We start from the raw sequence: 5,155 nt of genomic DNA, 5'->3' as shown, positions 1-5,155 counted from the left end.
AGCCTCAAAAGCTTGAGATGAAGGGAGCCAGTGGGAGAGAAGGTAGGACACCAGGGGGCGTAGATGAAGACGGGCCCAGGGAACTAGAAACACGCAAGAAGCCATGTGCCCCTGCAATTTCAGCAATAGGCGGGTCGGGACATACTGCCTCCCGAGAACACTGCCCAGAACAGTCAGCAAGCGACAGACCCTCTCCAGGGACAGGAACACCTTCCCCATCCTGGTGCAAACCTGTGCATCAATGAAAACTAGATCCTGAGAAGCCTCCAGTTGGGACGTCTGCCAGTTCACCAGGAAACCCCAGTCCTACAATGCCTGGCAGACCAATCAGAGATGAGAAATGACAGTCTGCCGACAGGACGCTTTGATCAACCAATCGTCCAGGTAGGGAAATATCTGAATGCCCCGCAGATGTAAGTGCTCCACCAGGGGAGCCACCAGCTTGGTGAAAACTCTGGGGGCAGATCGCAGTCCGAACGGGAGCACCCTGAACTGAAAATGTCGGGATCCCACTGCAAAGCGGAAGAACTGCATGTGCCAGGGACGGAGAGCCACATTGTAATAAGCGTCCTGGAGATCCAGAGATGTCATCCAATCCCCCTTTAATAACATCGGAAGAATGTTCTGTAAAGTCTCCATCTTGAAGTGTTCCTTTTGGACGAAGCAGTTCAGGGCTTTGAGGTCCAGAATTAGACGGTACTTCCCCGAAGGTTTGGGGACCAGGAACACCCGTGAGTAGAACCCCTGACCATGCACAGGGAGAGGAACGGGCATGATGGCTGCCTTCAACACTAATTCGGAGAGCGCGGCGTCCATGGCCAACCTCTTGAGCCGAGACCTGGGAACCACAGTTCGAACCATGCAATGCTGGACAGGAGGAGACAGGAAATGCACTCGATACCCCCATTGTACTGTGTCCAGAACCCATGAGTCGGAACACCACCTTTCCCATACTGGAAAAAACTGCCGGAGCCGCCCGCCCACTGGCAATTCCAAACCGTCAGGACTTAGGTGCTGGCCCAGGACGTGAAGAGCGTGGAGGACCCCGACTCCCCCTAGCTCTCCGAAAAGAATGTGATGAGGAGCCAGGAAAAGACCTGCTGGTCACTGGACCAGCCCCAGAGGAAGATTTCTTGGCCGTTGAAGGAGGCCTGTGTCAAAGTTTGTCAGCATGTTTGTCCGTCCTAAAAACTTTGTGCACCTTATCCTCAAGGCAATCACCAAAAAGCCTGGACCCAGTGAAAGGAAGTTTCAGGGCAGCCACCTTCTGAGACCCATCAGTCTTCCAGTCCCTTAGGTGCAAATGCCTCCGGGCAGCTATACCAGCCCCCATGGCCATGGCTGAACCACGCACCCCATCAAAAGCCAGATCGGCCAAAAACTCAACCTGTCTCTGCATGTCTGTAAGCAAAGGGGCACAATTAGAGCCTTCATTGACAGCCTTTTTCAACTCCCTGAAACCATTCAACACCGTTTCAGCTGTGTAGGAACCATAGATATGTGCTCGAAGGGCCAGATGCGCCCCTGCATGAACCTTCTTAAGGCCGGAATTAACTCGGCGGTCCACTGGATCCAGGACGGCCGCCTCCTCGGCCGACATAGAGGAGCGACCCACCAGGCTGGCGAGGATATCGTCAACCTCAACTGGATCAGACAGCAAAGTCTCACCCTTCAAAGGGTAAAGTTTGGACATGAAGCAGTGCATTGCAATCTTCTCCGGATCATGCCATTCCCGGAGGATTTTTTCCCGGATATCGGAAACCAATGGCAACCCCTTCCTAGGTGTATGCCTATACTGGCGAATAGAAGGGTCGGCCCCCTCCACCGGCACCAGGGGCTCTGAAAATCCCATGCAATCCCCAACTTGAGCCAGCACCTCCTCCACTCCCTCTCTGTCCAGATACTTCCCTTCAGCATTAGCCGAAGAGGAACAAGAAGAGGCAGATGACTCAGGGCCAGAAGAAGAGACAATCACTATTCTCATGGTCTAGAAGACAATTTTGGATATCCCCACGAGTCAGAACCAGGTAGGCTTCATACTTTTAATGAGAAACATTTTGCTCTTCAATGGTACAGCATGGTGCCATAGAATATACTCAAACGCTGAACGTGTCTTAGTCTCAAAAGTATGAAGCCTACCTGGTTTGGACTCGTGGGGTTATCCAAAAGTGGCTTCTAGACCATGAGGATAGTGATTGCCTCACGTGCTGGTTAAGTGTTTCTCATAGGCCAATCTGGAGGCTTTGAAGAAGTGAGGTAAGTGATGCATGGTAAACGTCCACCTAGTGAAAGATTAATTCACTTGTCCTGCTTTTAAGCTTTTAAGCAGGACAAGTGAATTAATCTTTCACTAGGTGGACGTTTACCATGCATAAAGAACAGAAAATGGTTATATGAGAATCTCACCCAAGATACAACATTCGGAAACTTATTAAGGATTTAACGAGGATAGCCCCTGATGAATGTCCAAGCAATGTGGTGCTAGGGACTGAAACATGTTGGGTTCTTCTAAGATCATTATGCCATTGTTTGTCCCATTGTGTCTTTATCATGTTTTCTATGAGTGTGTTATAAATCATGTGTCAATTCATTTTTTTGTTTCTAGTTTTGCATTTGAATATCACTCTATGGGTGATCTTAGTATGTTTTAGAATTGAATTACAATGAAATAAAATTGAATATGAACTTTTAGATTGTGACTACTTAGTACATTTTTGCAGGACTGAACAATAGTATGGAAGAGGAGTTAGTAACCATCTATTTTCTGAATTGTCAATCCCCATCCCTTCCTTTTGTTTATTATATTTTGTCTATCCCAGACAGTTGAGATAGGTTTGCCCTGGTGGGGGTGAATTGTTTTGGGTACCCTTCTACCTGTATTATAAGGACCACAATTATTCCAATTCCTCAATAGATCTCACTTCTACCACTAAAGGTATGGAGAACATTTTAATTGAGCTCTCCACTATTCAGGCATCCATATCAGTTTTAGACAGTTTCCGCGCACAGCGTATTCATGGATTTTAGCTACCAAAACCAGCCGTGGCGCACAGTGGGGCAGCGACCCTGCAGCAGCAACAGTTACGTCCCCAAGAACGCCCCTCGCACAAGGAAAAGCCATCAAAATCCCCAATCCAGCGCAAAAGGCTGCGCTAACCCTGTACCAGTATACAGGGCTGCCACACAGCAAACGGCAAGCGGGGAACGTGTATTACTGGGGTGCGCAGGAAGTTTCACACGCGATACGCCCTATGCTAGTGGGGTAAGTGTATTTCAGGGGTGCGCGGGAAGTTTCACACGCGATAGGCCCTGTGCGAGTGGGGTACGTGTATTACTGGGGTTCACGGGAAGTTTCACATGCGATTGGATCCAGGTACGTGTATTTCGGGAGTGCGCAGGAAGTTTCACGCAATTGGATCCGCGTATGTGTATTTCAAGGGTTGCGTGGGAAGTTTCACATGCGATTGACCCTGTGCTAGTGATGTACGTGTATTACTGGGGTTCGCGGGAAGTTTCACACACGATTGGATCCGGTACATGTATTTCGGGGGTGCGCGGGAAGTTTCACACGCGATTGGATCAGGGTACATGTATTTCGGGGGTACGCGGGAAGTTTCATACGCGATTGGCCCTGTGCGAGTGGGGTACGTGTATTCCTGGGGTGCGCGGGAAGTTTCACACGCGATAGGTCCTGTGCGAGTGGGGTACGTGAATTTCGGGGGTGCGCGGGGAGTCCTACATGTGAATTGGCAGTGTGGGTCCTCCCAGGTGTTCCCTCTACACCCTCCACGGCCCCTGCAGGCAGCCCACACCACAGGGGACTACCCCGCACCCCTGGTCATGTCCCGCAGGCAGCCCATCCACCATGGATATGCCCCCCAGCCAAGACACATGTAAGCTTGCACCACTGATCACCAACTCATGTCCCCTTGCACACCCACCCCCCAACAGTCAGGGGCACCTGCCAGCAGGCCCCCAATCATGTCGCCCAGCAACCCTACCCCCCAGCAGTCAGGGGCACCTGCCAACAGGCCCCTGCTCATGTCCCACTCATATCCCCCTGCACCCCCACACCCCAGCAGTCAGGGGCACCTGCCAGCAGGCCCCCAATCATGTCCCCCAGCACCCCCACCCCCCAGCAGTCAGCGGCACCTGCCAGCAGGCCCCCACTCATGTCCCCCTGCCCCCCCCCACCCCCAGCGGTCAGGGGCACCTGTCAGCAGGCCCCCACTCATGTCCCCCTGCACCTCCACCCCCCAGCAGTCAGGGGCACCTGCCAGCAGGCCCCCACTCATGTCCCACTCATGTCCCCTGCACCCTCACCCCCCAGCAGTCAGGGGCACCTGCCAGCAGGCCCCCAATCATGTCCCCCAGCACCCCCACCCCACAGCAGTCAGGGGCACCTTCCAGCAGGCCCCCACTCATGTCCCACTCATGTCTCCCTGCACCCCCATCCCCCAGCAGTCTGGGGCACATGCCAGCAAGCCCCTAATCATGTTCAACAGCACCCCCTGCCCCCAGCAGTCAGGGGCACCTGCCAGCAGGCCCCCACTCATGTCCCACTCATGTCACCCTGCACCTCCACCCCCCAGCAGTCAGGGGCACCTGCCAGCAGGCCCCCACTCATGTCCCACTCATGTCCCCTGCACCCCCACCCTCCAGCAGTCAAGGGCACCTGCCAGCAGGCCCACAATCATGTCCCCCAGCACCCCCACCTCCCAGCAGTCAGAGGCACCTGCCAGAAGGCCCCCACTCATGTCCCCCTGCACCCTTACCCCCCAGCAGTCAGGAGCACCTGTCAGCAGGCCCCGACTCATGTCCCCCTGCACCCCCACCCCCCAGCAGTCAGGGATACCTGCCAGCAGGCCCTCACTCATTTCCCACTCATGTCCCCTGCACCCTCACCCCCCAGCAGTCAGGGGCATCTGCCAGCAGGCCCCCAATCATGTCCCCCAGGACCCCCACCCCCCAGCAGTCAGGGGCACCTGCCAGCAGGCCCCCACTCATGTCCTCCTGCACCCCCACCCCCCAGCAGTCAGGGGCACATGCCAGCAGGCCCCCAATCATGTTCCCCAGCACCCCCACCCCCCAGCAGTCATGGGCACCTGCCAGCAGGCCCCCACTCATGTCCCACACATGTCCCCCTGCACCCCCA

The sequence above is a fragment of the Ambystoma mexicanum genome, chromosome 5q, assembly GCF_040938575.1.
Source record: "Ambystoma mexicanum isolate Mex_15411 chromosome 5q, UKY_AmexF1_1, whole genome shotgun sequence".
Lineage (NCBI taxonomy): Eukaryota > Metazoa > Chordata > Amphibia > Caudata > Ambystomatidae > Ambystoma > Ambystoma mexicanum.
Note: the sequence above shows the minus strand (reverse complement) of the source record.